The sequence below is a fragment of the Eschrichtius robustus genome, chromosome 5 (assembly GCF_028021215.1).
Source record: "Eschrichtius robustus isolate mEscRob2 chromosome 5, mEscRob2.pri, whole genome shotgun sequence".
Classification (NCBI taxonomy): Eukaryota; Metazoa; Chordata; class Mammalia; order Artiodactyla; family Eschrichtiidae; genus Eschrichtius; species Eschrichtius robustus.
This window is the reverse complement of record NC_090828.1, coordinates 86,379,665-86,400,935: the sequence shown is the minus strand read 5'-3', so window position 1 is coordinate 86,400,935 and position 21,271 is coordinate 86,379,665. Positions and strand designations below refer to the sequence as shown.

The 21,271-nt window shown below is 38.4% G+C and overlaps 1 protein-coding gene across 2 annotated transcripts in view; it reads right to left on the bottom strand.

Annotated features, from left to right (window-relative positions):
- Positions 1-21,271, bottom strand: part of GTDC1 (glycosyltransferase like domain containing 1) — a 463,274-nt gene that overhangs the window by 413,787 nt on the left and 28,216 nt on the right. The window lies entirely within an intron of this gene.

Below are 21,271 nucleotides of genomic sequence, written 5' to 3'. Positions count from 1 at the left end.
GCAGACGCTCCCGCCTTCGCCAGCCGCGCCACCTCGGCTCTCGACCCCCGGGCCTCTCCTCACCTGCCCACTGCCCTAGGGCCTCACTTCTCCTCCCACCTCCCCGCGCGCCCTTCCCCATCTCTGGTCAGCACCCGCGTCTTTCCCTTAAGCTTGTTTATACTCTTTTCCCTAATCTCTAGTCTGGTTGTAAGCTTGCATTGGTGCCTTCTCCTTCCTTCTAGATCTTCGCTGCTCACTAGGTCAGCCTCGGTTTCCTCCTGCAGTTTTCCCGCCGGTCCCTTCTCTCCCCGGTCTCCGTTCCCCTCCCTGGCCTGCTGGAGCCACGTACCCGGCTTCTTCCCTGCCACTGCTACCTGCTGTGCAGCTCGCACCTCCTAGGCACCTGCTTGGCCAACGCGTCCTAATTTCCCTCCCCCAGGTCCCCTCAGAACCCTCTGGACAGGCTCGTTCCTTCCTTTACCTACATTTTGAGCGTCCTTTCTGTTCTCACTACTCCAAATACTTCATATGCAGTTTGGGAGTTAATGGTATGTGCGCAGCCCCACTCGCCTCAAGAGAGTCACTCAAGTAGTTAAAAATCACAAAGCAGAGCGATAGCAGTGGTGACAATCTTTGACTTTCATCGTTCCCATCCATACTTTCTCTGAGATAAAATGTCAATTGACATAATTTCTATTGGGTCTTACAGTGCACAAATTTTGCCTGTTTTTTCCCTGCAACCTAATCTCACTTCAGTTCTTTTATTTATAAAATTCATAGTCGGTAGAAAGAGCACCAGGATCTTTTAGGTCTCTCGTTTTCTTACCTGTAAAAGGAGGAATTTGTTTCTTCGACATTTAAGTTTCTGTGATTCCGAATCAAAGGATTTTGTATTTGGAAGGAGTTTGTGGGTTAAATGAGTCAGAAGAAGGCAAAACATGCAAATGTAACTAGAAGTCTGGTAAACTTCATTTTTAAAACTGCAACTTGGAAGAGTTAGGCTGTGATGTGGAAATGAGTTCAGAGACATACCAAAATAAGGGAAACTGATTAGGCCTTTAAAGTTACATCCACAAGTTGCTTTAAATTATGTGAGTAAACATATTATCCTTAGATTGAAGAATTAAAACTATCTTCCATTCTAAACAAAATCCGGGCTCTATGAAGACTATAAAATGATCAATTCACCATTAGTAAAAAAGGATTCAATTATAAAATCCATATTTTAAATTGGAAATTAACCATGTAGATTAAGAAGAGAAGCTTTTTTTTAAAAAATTTTATTTATTTATTTATTTTTGGCTGTATTGGGTCTTCGTTGCTGCGCAGGCTTTCTCTAGCTTCAGTGAGCCGGGGCTACTCTTTGTTGCAGTGCGCGGGCTTCTCATTGTGGTGGCTTCTCTTGATGCGGAGCACGGGCTCTAGGTGCACGGGCTTCAGTATTCGTGGAGCACGGGCTTTGTTGCTCCACGGCATGTGGGATCTTCCTGGACCAGGGCTCGAACCCATGTCTCCTGCATTGGCAGGCGGATTCTTAACCATGGCAGGCGGACTCTTAACCATTGCACCACCAGGGAAGTCCCAAGGGAAGCCTTCTTAAAGGACAACAAAGGAAATGTAGAATTTGGATTTGTTTATAGGGAAAAGGTAAAGGAAATTGCTTGAACAAAGGCATTGGGGAAAAAAATGAGCAAGCTAACAATGGGGAAAAGGTATGAGATCAGATGACTTAAAACAGAAGGTTCACTTAGAAACAATAGAAAACAAAGCTGAAATGATAGGGTAGAAGACCTGAATTTGAGCCTGACAAATTTAGATTTGATCTAATGGAAGATCATTTTGAATTTGGCAGAGGGGGTGGTGAAAATGAGACAGGAGACCATAACCTTGTCAGGTTCTGAAGTAGCAAGTGGGATTTTAAAAGAAATGGTAGACATAAGTGCCACTAAGGAAATGACTTGCGTTTAGTGGTTATATATAAGGAATCAAAGATCAGTAAGCAGTCCAAGATGACTTTAAGTTTGTGGCAAGTCAACAACAGTATACATAGACCTTAGCACCTTAGAGTTGGAAGATGATCGGCCCTCAGTGGTACAGACTCTCAATTGCTAGAGAAGGAAGCACAAAACTTCCCAAGGTATACCTTCCTATTCATCACATCCTCATTCCAGAAAACTTTAGTTTGCTGCTCAAATCAAATTAGAAGTTAAGAAAAAATCTCTTACCCTGTCATGGGCTCTTTGCTGGTGTTTTATGGTCGACCTATTTTTACTTCCGTTTCAGCCCCACTGATGTAAAAGTGCTCGGTTGTGCAGCATATAATGTTACAGCTGGAAATAAATCAATAAGTGTTAAATACATACCAAATGCTGTTCGGCACTCTGCTAGGCCTGGAGGGCTGGAAAAGTATAAAAAGGGCCTCTACCTTTCATAAGCTTATAATCTGGTTGGAGAAAAAATGTCAACACACTTGACACAACAGAGAATACATTCCATGGATGGTGAGAACAACCTGGGTGGACTGTAAAGTGTGCTTGTATAGAAATAGTGGGAAACAGAGTTGAATGAATTGGAAATGATATGATGGATACTGTTCATAATTTAACAAATTTTCATTAACCTTTAAGCATGTTCTAAGTTCTGGAGGTAAAGCCGTAAAATAAAAAGTTCCTGCTCTCATGGAGCTTCCATTCCATTTAGGAGAGACAGAGAGGAACAAATAAATACATAATTATCAAACAGTAATAATCGTTCCAAAGAAAATAAAATGTGAGACGTCAAAATAAGTGTATGGAAAGTAGGTAAGATGTTTCTGAGGAACATTTAAACAATGGCTTGAATGAAAGAAACAACCAGTCCTGGCATGGTCTGGGGAAGGGCAGTTCAGGCAGAGTTAGCTATTGCAGAGCCCTAAGGAGGAGTCAAGCTTAGTGTCCTTGAGACTAAAAAAGACCAAATGTTTCTGGAGTATAAAGAGCCAGGAGGAAAGTGAGGGAGATGAAACAGGAAAGGTAAGCAAGTTCTTGTAGGTAAGAAGGGATTTTGAGGTCAGGTTAAAGTACAGATATTTGGAAGATTAGTTGCTGTGGCATTCTGGATTAGAGGAGGGGAGATTAGAACCTGTAAGACCAGATGGAAGCCTGTGTGATAATCTGAGCAGGAGGTGATGTGAGGTAGACAAGGTTGGTGGCAAGGTCAGCAGGGAAGACAAAAATGTCAAGGAGATAAAGTAATGGGTATTTATGAGGTGTGGTAGGTGGTGTTGGGTGGGGACAGTCCACAGTGTCAAATGCAGCAAAAAGGTCAAGGAGAATAGGCATTAAGTAAGAGCTGAGCTAGTATAATTAACAAGAAAAATGTCATGTGTAACCTCCAAGGGAAGAGTTCCCATAGGATGGGGGGATGAGAAGTGAGGAAATTGAGACAGTAAACTTTGACTGTAAGAATCAGTATAACTCAAAATGTACAAAGCATTTGCTCATTTTATTTACATTTTAAGACCATTTACATTTGGGAATTATTAAAATTTTAAACCCATTTAAACATTCCCAGTCAGGTCTAATTTTTTGTCTCTATACTGAAGGGAGAACAAACTTATACAACAGAGACATATCTTATATGTTTTTCTGGGCCCAAAATCAATCACACCAATGACTCCCTGCTCTAAATGTAATTAGAGTTCACTTAAAACACCAATGGCATTTTTCACAGAAATAAAACAAACAGTCCTAAAATTTGTATGCAATATAAAAGACCTTGGATAGGCAAAGTAATCTTGAGAAATAAGAACAAAGCTGGAGGCATCATTAGTCCCTGATTTCAAACTGTATTACAAAGCTATAGTAATTAAAACTGTGTGGTATTGGCATAAAAACAGACACATAGATCAGTGGAAGAGAAGAGGGAACCCAGAAATAAACCCATGCATGTATGGTCAGTTAATTTATGACAAAGGAGCCAAGAATATACAACGGGGAAAGGACAGTCTCTTCAATAAATTGTGTTAGGAAAACTGGACCATTACCTTGTACCATATATAAAAATTAACTCAAATGGATTAAAGACTTGAATCTAAGACCTGAAACCATGAAACTCCTCAGAAAAAACATATGCAGTAATCTTCTTGACATAGGTCTTGGCAATGATTTTATGAATTTGACACCAAAAGCAAATGCAACAGAAGCAAAACTAAGCAAGTGGAACTACATCAAACTAAAGAGCAAAGGAAATCATCAACAGAACAAAAAGGCAACCTACTGAATGGAAGAAAATTTTGTGAATATTTTCTCATACAACTCAGTAGCAAAAAATAATTTGATTAAAAAAATGGGCAGAAGGTTTGAATAGACAGTTTTCCAAAGAAGACACACAGATGGCCAACAGGTACATGAAAAGATGCTATACATCATTAACCATCAGAGAAATGCAAATCAAAACTACAATGAGCTATCATCTCACACGTGTCAGAATGGCTATTATCAAAAAGACTAGAAATAACAAGTGTTGGTGAGGATGTAGAGAAAAGGGAATGCTTGTGCACTGTTGGTGGGAATGTAAACTGGTGCAGCCACCATGGAAAACAGTATGGAGGTTCCTCAAAAAACTAAAAATAGAAGTATTATATGATCCAGCAATACTACTTTTGGGTATTTATCCAAAGAAATATATGTATTTAAACAAGCTAATAGATACAGAGAACAGATTGGTGGTTGCCAAAGGTGGGGATTGAGGGTGGGAGAAAAGGGAGAATTGTTTTTGTTTTTAGTTTAATAAATTGAATTTTTTTTAAAGTTCACTCTTACTCCTGGGATATGATAAGAGTCTAACAGTAGAAACACTAAGGCAGACGTAGTACCATGTCGATTATGATTCCATTGCTGTCAACTGTCAGAGCCAAACCATGTGGGCTGTGGATATTACCTTGAACACATCACATAGCCTCACTGAACTCCACGTTTTCATTAGTAAGGAAGAGGAACCTCTCATATTTCAGGTTTAGAGGAATACAAGTTAGCTCTTCTATAAAAGAGAAACAAATACCATTCTGTGAGATCCACATGAACAGCTACCATGACTCCAACAGATAGTTTTGCAAAGTCTTTCCAAAAGACAATTTGGTTGAACTAGATGTTCTTTTGTTCAGCAACTTGTGAGACAATTAGCAAGTACCTTTCTTCCCTGGAAACAGACTAGACTAGTTTTTGGCAGATGGAGTGGAAGGAGAAAGTCAAGCCCCCTCCATTTGTAGCTCTGCAGCTTTAGCGTCTGAGGAAACCAAGCCTGACTCTGGCTAAGTTTTGTCTACACATGCACGTACAAGGCTTCTCTCAATTGTCTGATGTAGATAGGTAGAGTGTGTTAATTTGTTAGGTGTTATTGAAGGATGGAATGCTATTAGCACTCTTTTTTATTTGGAATATACTTTGTTTTGGGGGTCTATTGGGAGCAGTTAATTTCTTGGAATGGTCTGGAAAGCTTCATTAAATTCAATGAAGGAAAAATAACTAAGTTTTTCTAAAAATCATCATGAAATATATTATGTTTAATTTGCTGGCCCAAATGCTTCTCAGGTCAGTAGTGACCAAGGATTCCTAGTATTAATGAACAATTATTTACCATATTGCTGAAATCAACACCATATTTAGCCTGCAAAGCCTTCGCATTTTTGGTGCTAAAAAGGCCAAAAACATCAGTAGCACAGGAAGCATAAAATGTACTCTCTGTGGATGAAATGATCTCTTTAAATTAGGGCTTAGCTATTCCAACACTATAATGCAAGGGAATTTGCTTTATCATTGTTACCTTCTGGCCTGGAGACAGAAACGTTTTATGCTGTGGTTCATCCTGTACCTTTTATCAAGGATAAATTCATGTTTCTGTTTAAAAACAAAGAAAGCTTACATAATCTCTCCTCATGATTAGCCCTTCCAGTAATTATCTGTTGCTCGGAATCAGTGTCAGCCAATCAAGTTCAGATGGCAAAAAAATATTTGATCTGCAGTGATGTGATTTAGAAGACTGTGTGCATGGAAGGTATAGTTATGCACATACAGAGAACATATTTATCTAATTTGACTGCCAGTGATTTAATTAATGTTTGTCAAGCACTTTGAACATGAAAAGAATTATCTGAAAGCAGAGAGCTATTACTCATAATCATTTTTCCTATTTGTTGAACTAAAATTAACATACAAATGTGATACAGTATCTTTGAGAGATGTGCTCCTATTCTAAAAAACTCGTTGGACTACACTTTAAGAAAGTCTCAAAACTTCAAGGCTCTTGTTTCTGAAAGTCAAGCTTCAAGCTGGTTGGGTATCATCCATCAGTAGATTTTGAAGCATACAGGCTAAATAAACAACAGTGACAGATTGGGGAAGTTTATGCACCTGCTTATTGAGAAGATGTTAACAGGGGCAAATCTAAAATAAGAATGCATACCGCAACCTGATTTTCAAGAAGTTTTCGTACATGCCTACACTTAAAATTACCCATATTATCACCTAATTTTTTTCTTCTAGTTTTCTCTCCAAAGAATAAAAACTGATGAGCATGAAGCCTCAGTAGCAATCTGAGAAGAAAAGAAAGAATGGAAAGACCCTATTTTAGAGCTTGGAGGAGAAGCAAACATGTTTTCCTTTAACACATTTTCTCCAAGTCAAGTACAAGAACAATTGGCAAAAGAAGAAAACCTGAGATTTCTGTAAGGAGTCTGAACAAAGGTCCTGATCTAACACGATTCTTCACAGACAGGGTTTGGCAGTGCTGCATTTGTACTTACAAGAGGTTGGTGGGATATTTGTCCAACTTCCTCGGACCATAGGGTAGAATGGACTCCCCTGTGGTATAGAAGGGGTGACTCAAAAAGACACTGACTGTCCCATATGACTTATTTTTGAATTTTAGTTTCATTTCATTTACATTCTAGTTCCCTAAAGAGATTTTTTACATTACACCTCAATGCAGAATCTTTCCATGTACCCCATGCAGCACGCATACCTTTGTAGAATAAGCCTGATTAGGGCACTAGTTCTACCTTAACCCTACTAAACCAAACTTGACACATGGGCCTGGGAATCTGCCCTTTCAACAAGCACCCCATGATTTTATATTTATTAATGTTTGAGAAAAACTTCTAGGAGAAGTATTACTTACTCTGTCTAGACATTCTTAGCACAAATTTTACTTGTAGTAATCAGATATGGCAGATACAATGGTGCTCATGAACCGTTCTGTGGCTCTCTTACATATTCCACTCTTTTGTGTAGTTGGATCGGGGCCACATAACTAGTACTGACCAATGGGCTTGAAAAGAAATGAAATTTGTCACTTCTAGTCAAAGTTTTTAAGAGCACTTTTTCTTCCCATGGCCCTAGAAACCCCGTACTCCAGTTGGTGTAGCTATAAGAAGGAAGCACCCCTGGATCCTTGGGAGCTAGTCTGGTGAGCAACTAGACCCTCAAGAGATTTCTTATGATCTAGAAGTAAACCTTTAACAGTTAAAGAGCTGAGTGGTCCAATATTGTTAACCGTGCTATCATTGTGTAGCCTATGCTGAAGAACACAACTGGATTCAGCTATCTCTCTTTCACCACTGCAGAAACAGTTTTTAAATTTTGGACCATAAAATGGCGGCAAAAGAATAATAAAATGAACAGTGCACAACTTACTAAATAAATAATTTAAGAACAAATGGATATACAAAGATCACAAACAGTATGTTACATGGTAGAAAAAAAGTTTTTTATGTAGTTCAGTTCTGGTGCTGCTTTCCAATCCTCCCTTAAATTAAAGAACTAGTGAAATCTTTAGTCCACCTGTATCTAGTAAAAATATCTTTGTCCTTGTCATTTCTAGATCCTCTTTTTCTCCAGCCTGGTCATACATCATTAACAGTCCATCTTCCAAGCTCTCAGATGGATGGAGTTCGTATACTCAATACCATCAGAAGTGGCTTGATTACTTATTTGTATTTACTGCTTAAAATTCACTCCTTAAATGCATCAACTAAATTTCTATGGGATTAGCCCCTGATATTCCTAATTCATTACTGCACAGATGTGTGCAGTGCTCAAACAGGGAGATTCGCTCCTCTGTGTGCTTTGGGTGCTGCCCTCACACACCTGGGACCAGCACCTATGGGAAGGATGAATCAGACAGCTTTAGTAGAGGGGATGAATGATGTAAGAACAACTCCCATAGAGATCAAATACCTTGCAGACATCACTGATCTATACTATTTGCTGATGTACCCCTGACAGCAGAAGGCCAGTTTTTACTATGGAACTATTACAAAATCATTGCAGTTTGAGAGCTACAAAGGCACATAAAGAAGGGGAGGGGAAAATCCTCCTTTCATGGGTTCTCAAGCACTGCAGAGACTCTTTTGTCAGTAATTATGCCTTTGCTTTAAAATCTTATACCTGCCTCAAATCTTTTTTTTGAAACGAGGGGGATATAAAACATAAGCTAGCTACAGTTTGCTTCTACCATGAGTAGAGTACGGTTAATAACATTTCTTATATTTTAACACATCACCTTTCCCGTCATTCACAGACCAAACAGAAAAAAAAAAAAGTACTGTGTTCTTTTTCCTGCTGCTTTTTCAATAATTCCAAACAAATCCACACGACATTCATGCAATTATGTCGAAGAACCATATGAAAAGGACTTACTGAAATCATTTTCAGTTCTATTTAGTGTTTATTTGTCCCCATTTTGAAATAGGGCCATGCTGCTTTTGTTCCTATAGAAGAGAAGTTATGATTTAAGAAAACTTTAGAAAAGGGAAGCCGATCTTGATGTTATCAAACTTCCCTCTTTTCTTTTAGCAGAATGTTTGAGAAAATGCCAATTGGTGTCGCCTATCATCAGAACATTTCAAGATCTGTTTGCTTCTGAAAATTAACTTGCGTAAAACTATCTGACCTTTTTTAACAGATGATATTATATCCCTCGCTGAATACTTAGCACCTATATGTTTCTCTGAAATAGTTAGACTGTTTCAAATGTTTTAGATGAAATAATATCATAACTAATTTCTACAGGTTCCCCCATTTTTAGGTGGGGACATGCATTGGTATAAACTCAGGCATCCATATTCTTTTGTGGTATTAACCAGAATGCCATTTTTGTCCAGACTGTCACCGAATGGTTTTATAATTAGAAGATCCACTCTAAAATGAAAGTCTGAGGTTGATGAGGCAGAACCAGCTATGTTTTAAAGGGAAATTCTTATTAGTACAAAATATTGGAGGACAAACAAAATCAATTATTATAGGCAGATTAACCAAATTGTTCATTATTGTAGTAAACATTGCAAAAATCAAGAGGATAGACTGTATTAGCCATACCCGAGCAAGAGAATGAAGTACTATGGTCTAATTTATGTACAATAATTATTCATACTAGCATTCTCATAGTTTAAGTAATGACTCATTTTGTTCTATGTGACCTCTGTTCTCCAAGATTGGCTGCTATTAAAAAGTAGAAGCAATAAAAATAAAACAGGATTTTACCAGGTTAGCTTTGGGTTTTTAAAAATACCTGAGAATAAAGGGTAAAGCAAAGACTATTAGTGTTTAGTAATCTGGCACCTTTACATCTTTACAATAGGTTTGAATGTTTGAAAAGTAATGTTTTCCCCCTAAAGGACTTCTTTTTTTTCATTCCCATTCACCTGCCTATTCCTCCCCCCAAGGACATTTAGTAAGATGTCTTTTGGTGGCATATTATTTTGACATCTAAAAAAGTTGAACACAAAGATCAAGTTAGGTAAGCATAGGCTTTTGCTTTTTCGTTTTGCATTCCTGCCACTTGGTTTTCCTTTGGGTGTAGATGGGCATGTTAGAGGAGGGGGTATGTTTCAAAAAAAGAGCTTGATAATTTACTGTCAGCAGGTCACCACTGATAAGCAAATCTTTTATAAATCGTGAGACAGTAAATTACAAAAGATGGGATGAAAACCACTGCCAAAAGACACAATTTCCAAGGTGCTTTAAAAAATGATGAAAGGATCTAAATGTCAGTGCAAGAATACACATACACAGATGAATTAAATTCTTAAAGGTGTTTCACTCTATTTTTTTTATTGAATTATAATTGACACATAATATTATATGAGTTTCAGGTGTACAACATAGTGATTCAATATTTTTATACATTACGAAATGATCACCATGATGTCTAGTTACCATCTGTCACCATACAGAGTTATTATAATACGATATTACTGACTATATTCCCTATGCTGTACATCACATCTTCGTAATTTAGTTATGTTATAGCTGGAAGTTTTTACCTCTTAATTCTGCAATAATTTTTAACTTTTCATTTTGGGAATTTCCAAACATACACAAAAATGGAGAGAATGTTACTACTATAAGGGACTCCCCATGAAGCCATCAACAGGTTTGCTACACTTGCTTCAGATTTCATGATTTCTATGATGTTGTTTTTACTGCTGGAATATTTTTAAAGAAAATCCTAATGTTATGTTATTTCACCCCTAAATGAAACAGTATATCTCAAAAAATAAAAAGAATATTTTCTTATGTAATCATAACGCAATTATCACACTTAAGTATGTTTAAAATACCTATTCTCACATCCCTTAAGTCATTGTATGTTAACTATTAGCATTTTCTTATATGATTTTTATCTTTACTTTACTTTCTCCTTTCTAGGCATCCCCTCAATTAGCAAAAGGAATCCTATACTTGGATTAGGTTATTTTTAGCATATCCCTGGGACCCTGCCTATGCCTTTCTCTGGCATGGTGTGTTATTTAGAATCTTAACACTATGTCTGAATTCTGCATTTAAGTTGGCATGATACAAGAAAATTAAATTAGAGTTTTGCTCAAATTCCAAAGTTTTGTAGCATGTAAAATACTGTAATTTATATTTTTAAAAAATGAATCCATAATCTAGCTATGACTGCATTAAGTAATCTACTAGGTAATGTCTAGGATGTTTTTCCTTGGATCCTTTGTTTGCAAATATAGAACACCAACTTTAGCCAAATAAAGCCAAAAAACAAACACATAAAAATTAAAAAGTAAATGACTGGAAGAAAAGGTTTAAATGCTAGCGGGAATCAGGACGGGAATCAGACACTCTGGGAGAAGAGAGCTCTGTGGAGCGGAATCTTGTGGGCAGTCTCTTGAGAGCACTGCCATTGTGATGAGCCAGACCAACGTGTTTTCCAGCTGTGTATCACTCCGCTCTGCTCAGAGTTATAGCCTATGCCATGTACTTACTCCTTGGCTAGGGCACAGCAGGATCCCTTAAAACTGGCAGTCCCACCAACCCACACACAATGAGGCAGAGGTGGATTCCCAAAGAAAAGTCAGGTGTTGATACCAGAAAAGAGAATGAATTCCTGGTAGGCAAATTCAAGTGAGGCAGGATGAGAATATAGAACCCCTTCTTCTCATCAATGACTCTCCTTCCTTCAGATCTTACTGATGGGTCGTTGAAAACCAGGCTCTCACCAACTCTGATATTGTTCTCTTTTCTATACCTATGCACTACTATCAGGAACTCCCTTTTCTCTCTGTTCCCTCATCAGAAATCAGTGTTCCAAATACCTACAACATCCAAGCTGCCAGAACCAATGTGTTCTGTGCACCTGATACCACCCTGCTCTCTTTCTTGGGCTGGTGAGGATGGACTAAAAAATTCCAGTCTAATTTAAAACTTTCCGTTTCCTTTTTGGCTCCCATTTTGCTCGTTTCCTTTCCTTCCAGTACACTATTAGAATAAATAATACTGATTTAAAAACATGGATCATTCCATCTGCTCTTTTTGCTGGAACTATCCCCTTCCATACGCAAACACCCCACTCACACACAGTGTTGGCCTACAGTGAGTACTGGAATTTAATTGGGTTATAGGAAATTTAGTACTGTACAAGTCTGTTGTATAATGGAAGAGTTCAGAGACTATTGGTCTAAGGGATATGGTATTTAGGGCCAAATGTTCTAATCGGTGTTTAAGAAGTTAAAAGGAAGTAAAGTCGTTGATTCATTATTTCAATTTCCAAGTGAGAATTTAGCTACTCAGATTTTAGTAAGAACCATTTGCTAAGGCAAAGGGCCTAGAGAGACAAAGAAAATGATAAAACTGGAAATCACATTAGACCTGAGAGCTTGGACGAATAGCTTCATCTGATGAATATCACGGTCTCACCTTATAACCACATACAAGAGCTTCAAGCAAGCTGACTGCCACCTATTCCGGTCATTCCCTGTTGAGTCCCCAGACCTTCTCTGAGAGACCTTCCCTCCAGTTTGCTCACCTGCCAACAAGCCCAGAGCTGGCCTGGATTTTGTCCCACTCTCATCAGACCTAAGTGGGTCAACACTAAACATCTAGCTGTATACTTGGCTTGTTCTCCCTTCTCCATCCCTTTCCAGTTCTCTGGCCTGCCAGAGTACCAAAGTGGGGATGAATTTGGTCTTGCTGGGGCTGAGGTGTGGGAAGAGGATCAGAGAAAAACAGCCCTCCTGGCTTGTGTTTAATCAGTTCTATCCCCTGACTAGTTGCAGGGTGAAAACAAGATATACCTAAAGGAAAAAAGAAAAAAAAAGAAAGAACCTTTGTGGGTGGATAATTACATTCTATTGAAACTCCATACAGAAGTCACTGGAGATATTATTAATTTCCCAACACCATGCTTTCCTAGTTCTATGGCTTTTCCTTTCCCTCTGCAAGCAGTTTTTCTTCTACCTGTATATCCCCATGTTCCCTAATATGTAAGCCTTCTCTGGGGCTTCATCCGCATCCCTTTTTCTCACAACTCCCCCACGCATACACACTCTCTTTAATTGATCTCAATTGGTTATCATATCCAGGGGAATCTACCTTCTAAATTTTTTTTCACTAGGTTCTCATTATCATTCTTAATTCAGGATCTCGTTATTTCTCTCCTGGACAGTTGCAGTGGCCTCCTGACTTGATTCCTCCAGACAGTCTGGTCTCTGCCCAATCACTTCTCCAGAGAAATCTTTCCAGCACGCAAATCTGTCAAAGCCTGGCTCTATCTAAACTATTCCAATGTCTCTGCAGTAGTCATAGGGCAAAATCTCAAATATTTAGCATGACATAATGCAAATGTCTATGGTCTAGTCTCTGTCTCTGCCCCCTCAACCTCCACCCCTGGCATAACCTTTCAGCCCAGCCCTAACAAAAATATTTTCATTCCTTAATATGCTTTACTCTTTTATAATTCTGGGCCCTTGGCTTTGTAGTTTATCATGTCGACCCTTCGTGGTCAACCAGGTGACATTAATTCACTCCTCCAGAGGCAACACCAAAGTTACCTCCTTTGTGAAGGCTTCCATGATTTCCCCAGACTACACATTTCCTCAGTGATCTCACAGTAACCAGTCAATACTTCTATTATAACACTTCTTGTGTTGCTACTTCTTGTGTGCCTATTTCTATGTGAGCAGTGGAAGCTGCTCACATAAAGGAACTGTATAGTCTGTTTGATTCCTGGTAAGTAGCACAGAACTAGGAATATTGTGGGCATTATTGCTTAATAACTTGGTGAATGAGGACATGAATGGAGAGAAACTCTTCTACAAGTGTAAAAATCTATTAAGCCTGAGCACACAAAAACAGAGATCTAGTACAGACTTCTTTGTTTGCAAATCACACAAATGCAACTTAAATTAGCTTAGGATAAAAGGAGGATTTATTGGAAAGACACGGGAATATCTCAGGTAATTGAAAAAAGAATTTGTCAACAGAATAGTGTGAAACAAAGTCTGGGAAGCAATTCAGCCCCTGTGTGTCTCTTCTGGCATTGCTGCCGGTCATGACTCTGTTCCTTCCCACTACAAACTTTGTTTCTTGGTTCAGTGGTTCTCATCACTAGCTGCACATTCAAATCACCTGAGGAGTTTTAAAGAAATATTGACACCTGGGTCCCACCCCAGGCCAAGTTGATTAGAATTTCTGGGGGTTGGTGCCCGGGCAGTTTTTAAAGGTTCCCAAGGTGATCTTAATATGGGAAACAAAGTAGCCAGTAGTTCCTGGGTTTCAGATCTCATTCCCACAGCTTTCCCCTCAGGATAAGAACAGACTGGCTGTCAGTTCTCATTCAAAAAATTTCCAGGAAGGGATCTTTTTGATGTAGGTTGGGTCCAGGGCCTATTACTGGATCCATCAATACTGGTCATGTGTGTGGAGTCACATTAAATATGGCAGCTCACGCTGACCATTAGGCTGGAGAGTGTGTTTGAAGCAGTAATCATTCCGAAGAATGAAGATGATGCTTCTAGAAGGAGACTGTTAATTTATAAAACAATATCTAATACATGTAATAAAATTATATTTACAACAAAATTAAAATTCATTAGGAAATAAATATTTGCTTGTTAGATGAATGAATGAATGATAACATACATTAAATTATGTGGTCAATCAGTATGGTTAGTAAATGATGTCATTAGTGTTACTATGACATAAATCTACTAAGTTTTACTTTGTTTTTTCCTTAGTTCTCTACTATCTATAAGCAATGTCCATCTTACAAAGTTTTGTTTGTTTGTTTGCTTAATATTGGGTCAGTTTAATCCTCTTTATACACAGAAACAAACACAGGCCTAATTTTACCATGTGAGCCAAAGTGTCAAGTTTCAGGCCAAGAAAAAACAACAAAGCATAGGGAGTGGGCACAGCAAGAATGAACTCTGAATCCTGGCATTTGGGCATCTTGGGAGTAGTTGTTAAGAAGTGTGGAAAGACATTTCCATTTGTGTTCAGGCAGTAAAATGAAGGAAAGGACAAGCTACAGGGAAGGAATTTGCCAGCAGGTAGATCTGTACTAGGGCAGAGAAGGTGCCACATTCCAGGGCTGATATTAGAAAAAGCCAGAGGTGTCTAGACACCCCTGTCTGCCCTCTAGAAACCTCTCCTGGGACTGGGGAACTGAGAAGTGCCTGGTAGGGAGACAACAGTATATACTACCTGGCCAACCTCCTCAATATTTTATTTTACATTTAAAAACTTAAATATAAATGCTTTAGGAAGTGTTAACAGTGGTTACCACTGGAAAATAGAACTGGAGGGGGAAAATAGAACTGCAGGAGGGCTTTCACGTCTGCTTTATCTATCTCTGTAGTTTTATTGTTTTATGACGGTTGGCCAATAAAGACAGAAGTGTTTTTTTTTTTAAATAAAAAAAATACGTTATAACAGCAATGACAGAGTAAAGTTTTTACACATATTAGAAGTTAGAGAAATAATCCTGTTTTTTAAAAAAAATATCAAGTATAGTTTTTATCTTGATTAAATAAAGTACATCAATTCTGTACTAGCAGAGAAAAAAAACCCATACCTCTGGGAGAGGGATGGCAAAGAGAACTGATACTGGACATGATTTTGGTTTTTTTGTGGCAGGAGAACCCATAAGATGAGGAGAAAAGGGTACATGAACTAGGAAGGGAGGGTGGAATTCCTGCTTGTATACCTTTGTTTTTCCTAAAGCCAGTGGTGTGGCCCTTGTTACTTTCAGCTACTTAGCACTGAAAAATAAAAGCTGTTTAGGTATTTCATGCCGTTTACAGGGAACACTGAATTTCAGTCCCTGATGCTGAGTTCCCTGGGGATACAAACAGAACTTTCTCAGTGAAAGGCTGGCACGTTAGAAATTCATTCCTGCTTCTTTTTCCTATGACTCTCTCCTGGATGTGGGGCATGGGGTAAGATAGACTGTTATTATTTGTGCTATAATGCAGGAGAACTACTGTGGGAATTTAAATTCTACTGTGTATTTTAAAAATGATTATAAAAAGGCATTCAGGTACAGCAGGCCTTGTGCTTCTTTTATAAAGGTTTAAGAATATAAGCAAACAAATGACTGGACCGTTGTTGTTGAATCTGAGTCCCCAAGGCCCAATACTTCCTCTGAATACATACATATGAGCTCCTGGCTTTAGTGGGAGTCATGACTCACAGCTGAGGGCAGAACTTGGCCCTTTGAATTCCTGCAATGGGGCTTTCAGAAAGAAAGAAAGAACATGAATAAAGAGGGAAAAAGTCTTGAATTTTATTCAAGGCTAAGTTACTGAGGTCTATAATTCCTCACATCTGCTCAATCATCCAGCCTAAGAAGGTGCTTCTTGCCCACCTTCACCGAAGTGGAAACCAGGTTGTTGAAAGTTCCACATCTGAAGAAGCAGATGATTTAGCAAACACCTTCCCACAGATATTTGTAAGATACTTGCCTCTCTCTTGATGAGTAAAGTTTTCTTTCCAGTTGCTCTCCTTTTTGTCAGAGTGCCAGCTCCACTCCAGTATTGTTCTGCTTAGGTTTCTGTGAGGCAACTGAGAGGCAGGGGAGACACAGTCCTGGGAGAGGAAGGAAGGGCCAGGGGCCAAGTAGAGCCTGGGGAACCTGACTTGGGGAGGAGAGAGACTCAGACGATCTGGAGAACAGTGGAACAAGAGATAAAATAAGAGCATTCAGGAGAAGGGATTAGAGAGAGAAGGAGTTCAAGGGAGAAACATGAATAAAGAAAAACAAGAATGAAAGGGTGTATAGATGACCAGAGTAAATACTGAAACAGAAAATACTCTCACTTCATTTAAAAAAAAAAAAGTGTTATAAGATCTGTTTCCTCCCCCTCCCCCAACCTTTTCTTGAGCACGTTTTATTGACTCTTACTTGGCAATGTTATAAAATGTCAACAAATACAGACATCAGCTTCCTTTTTTCTCCAGAGCGAAATAGTTTATTGACCATGTTTGTTCTGATACTATAATGGAGAGGGTTTAAGTAGAAGGAGGAATGTGTTAAAAATTCATTTTTATTTTCATTAAAGTATGACCAATTATTATACAATCAATTATAACTAAATCCAGAGTTTCATAATCAAGAAAAAATATTAAAGTTCAAGATTTGAGTATTCATATTTAACAAAAATAGGCATTCTTTCTCAAAATAACCCCATCAAAAGACAGTTTATTCATTCATTCATCCAACTAATAGTTACTCTTTGTTCTAAGTATTGGAAATACAAAGTAGAAAAAGACATCAAGGGATTTACAATTTAGTGGGAGAAGAAAGATCAATCAGTGATTGCACCACATATTGGCAAATACTAAGGGAAAGTTATATTCAAGACCTGTGTGAGCACAGACTGAGGGAGGAGGTCAAATGAGAATTGGTACTTGGGACCATCTCCCGGAGGAGATGATGCTTGAGGTAGATGTATAAGAATGACAAAAGCTGGTGTTACAGGAAAGAAAGTAACATCAGGGAAAAGTAAGGGAAGATGAGACATGGTAGGCCAAGAAGAACAAATTGAGTATATAAACATAAGGAGAATTAAATGGAAGAGGTGGTAGGAGATAAAACTGAGAAATAAACAGGACAAGAAAGGCTTTCTGTACTAAGCAAAGTATTTGGACTGGATCCTGAATGGTGTAAGAGACTATTGAGAACATTAGACATCTGATTGATCCGAGTAGGTGTATGTTTTAGAAAGTTCATCTGAAGCACAATGAATTGAAATGGACTAGACTAGAGGCAAGGAGTCCAGTTAGGAGACTGTTACAATAATTCAGGAAGATAGTGGTCTACCTAGACAGTTACTCTAGAGATAGAAGATGTAAACGGATTTGAATGTATTTAAGAGTTAGAACTGACTAAACTTGGTGACTGAATGTTAGGAATGAGGAAGAATGCAAAGTCAAGCATGACATGACTTTGTAATTATTTCTGGATAGACACAATACATTGAGAGTTTTATCTCTTGGTAGTGGGACTAGGAGTGATGGAGGGGTCCAAGTTTTCAGGTCTGGGAATCTGGGTAGATGGTAGTATATTCATCAAATTAAAATGGAATATTAAAAATGGAATTAAAAAAATGTGGAACCTAGGAGGAGGAGCCAGTTTTAGAGGAAGCTATTTGCCTTAAGGCCAATGAGTCAGAAAGAGACTAGGCTCAGGATAACAGAGTCAGAGAATGGAGCTCCAGGAAAGAAGGTGTGAGGACTGAATAGAGGGAGAAGAGCTCCTGAAGGAGGCTGAGAAGTGAACAGAGAGCTGGGAGAAAAGCCCAGGAAAAGTGCCATCACAAAAGGGGAGGAAGGAGTGAGCTTCCAGAAGGATGAGGTGGTGAATAGAGGCTCATACCACAGACAGGTTAAGTCCGATAATGACAGAAAACCACCCAGTGGGATGGTTGTGCAGTTGAGAACAGGAGTATAGACTATTCTTTCAAAAAGCTTCACCTGTGAAATACAGAGAAGTGAGGTAGGTAAGGGATTTCTCATTATCGTCATCATTATTATGACTGCTATGATGATGAAAGAGACTTAAGCATGTTTATATGAAAAGAGTAAATAGGATGGGAGGAACTAGAGATTTAGGTAACAGAGAGAATGATGGATGGAACAAAGTTCCTGAGAACAGAGGAGAGGGTGTTATGTATCTTACCAATGCCCTGTACAACTCTAAGGGGCACAATTCATGTTATGTTCTGTGAGTAATAAACGTGAATTTAGCTAACTAGAGCACAACTCTAGGAGGTGCCATTTACATAGAATACAACTTGAATGGTGCCTCCAGAGTTGTACATGGCTGGCAACCCTGGAAATGCAAAGCATGCGTGGAGGGATTGCCCATTTCACCTTTATACTTCATCTGAGTGACAGTTAAACTGCATCTAACCCATTGAAGCTCTCCATACTGAAATCAAGGGTAACTATTAGGTGCTCACACTATTTGACCAGTACAATCGACAAAGAAGTATAGCTAAGTGTTCTGTCTTACCAACCCAATTATCTTCTAATACCCTTCAACACACATTTATTAAGCACCCCTATTCCTCACTCAGTAGTATGCTAGGCTTTGAGGAATGAAAAAAGATGCTAAACAATCAGTAGCCTCAAACTATGTATAACCTGGTTTGAAAGACAAAACATATCTACTCACTCCAAACTGTTAGAAGATACTGCAAAATAGTGTGAGTGAAACAAACGCTAAAGGTTAAAAGAGTTTCATTTAACTGAGAGAAAAGGAAATCTAAGATCATCTTGTTTACTGGTTTTCAAACTGTGTTTCCTGGAACCCTGGGGCTTTGTGGCGATGCTTCAGGAGTTTCACAAAGAATGATGTATTCTCTGCCAAACACTGAAGATTTAAATTGCTCCTGGGGGTTCACCATGGCAATGTTTGTAATAACAAAAAATTAGAAACAACCTAAATGTCTTTCAATAGGGGTCTAAGTAAATTATGGTGCCTTCATACAATGGCATACTAAATAGCTGTTTTTAAAGGAAAAATAAATCTGTAGGTATTGTTAGAGAAAGATCTTCAAGATCTATAATTAAGTGGAAAATGAAAGCTGCAGAAAAATATGCATGGTGTAATCCTATTTGTGTGAAAAAAAAAAGAGATGTGTATGTACATGCATGTATGTCGGTGTGTGTAGCTTGTATATACATTAAATATTATTTCTGGAAAGACACAATGTATTGAGAGTTTTATCTTTTGCTAATGAGACTGGGAGTAGTATTGGGAGGAACTGGAAAATTATTGATTTAGCCCAAACCTTTCATTTTATTAATAGAAAACTGAGATTGAGGAATACTGTGACTTACCCTAGGTCATACAGGTGGTATTAGTCAAAAACAAAACACACACCCAATCTCTTGATCTGTTATTTATTTCTCTTCGTATCTCAGGAAAAGATAACTATGGATAAGAATAGTTTTACAGAAGCAGTCAGTTTTTCTCGCCTCTATTTCCCACATTTCCCCTCTTCCTCTACCACAAATCATCTCTCATTCATTTCCTATCCTGTACATGCTAGCTTTTCTCTATAAAATGTACAGTTGCACTCATCAAGCAGTGATACTCAAAGTATCTACAAACTATTGTATTGAACAGGATTTTAGTCCTTGAAGGACAGTCTCTCTTCTCTTTGGGCAGTGGGACAGCCAATGGGAGACACATTTAGTATGTACTGGTTCAGTTGAAATGCCTATTGAGTTCACAGATTTCCTGGGCTACAGTGGCTCCATACCCAAGCAGGAGATGCCTCTGAGTAGGGCTTTGCTCTGTTCCCGCTCAATGTGAGACCTTAGGTGATTTGCAGGACTCTTCTGTGCCTAAGTTTCCACATTTGTAAAGAGGTATATTACCTGAGCCTCTCCCCTTACTCTGGGTTGCTGAGAGGAAAGAATGATACAATGGACATAAATGCTGTAAACAGTTCTTATCATCTTAGGGGTAACAGTATATTTTGGTGGAGTCAGAATCCAAGCTCTATCCCTCACCAGTGTATGCTTTAGCCTCTGCAATGATCAGTATCTTTGTCTGTTAAGTGAGAATAATAACACCGAACTCCTGGAGTTATTTTCAGGAATAAACGAGATAACGAATACAATGGGCTTAGTTCAGTGTTTGACACATGAAGCGCTCAAATAAATAAGGTTAGTTTTTACCATTTCATTGTTGTTACATTTTAAAATATGTTATTTGGTGTCTGTTCAGGTCTACTGGTGGTATGTCACTTCAGCATTTTCTCATTTTAGAGTCATTAATATTATTTCAGATTCTCCTTTGAACATTAAGCAAACCAAGAAATCCATCTTATGTCAAGAAATCAAGCTATCACTTCTGTTCACTTATATAGGTTTTTTTTTTTTTTAATTAAGCAGCTATTATGTGCAAGCTAGGCACTGGGGATACAGGGGTGAAAATGACACAGTCCCTGCTCTCAAGATGCTTTGATTCTCCTGTCATTCTCAAACTCAAGTGATGATCCCTGGCCCCGGCAAAACTAATGGTATACATTGTAGATATGGTAGATACGGGATAAAGCAAAGGCAATGGCAGCAACAATTGATTTGCAGGACGCAGAGGTGGAGTGAATGATATAACTCAGATGTTCTCAAACTTTTTGATCTCAGGATCCTCTTAACACTCTTAAAAACTATTGAGGATCCTAACGAGCTTTTTAAAATATGGGTTATAGTTGGGAAAACTGGACAACCACATGCAAAAGAATGAAACTGGACCACTATCTTATACCATACACAAAAACTAAGTCAAAATGGATTAAAGACTTTAAGACCTGAAACAGTAAAACTCCAAGAAGAAAACACAGGGGGTAAGCTCCTTGACATCAGTCTTGACAATGATTTTTTTTTTTTTTCTTTTGACACCAAAAGCAAAGTCGACAGAAGCAAAAATAAACAAGTGGGACTACATCAAACTAAAAAGCTTTTGCACAGCAAAGGAAAGCCTCAACAGAATGAAAAGGCAA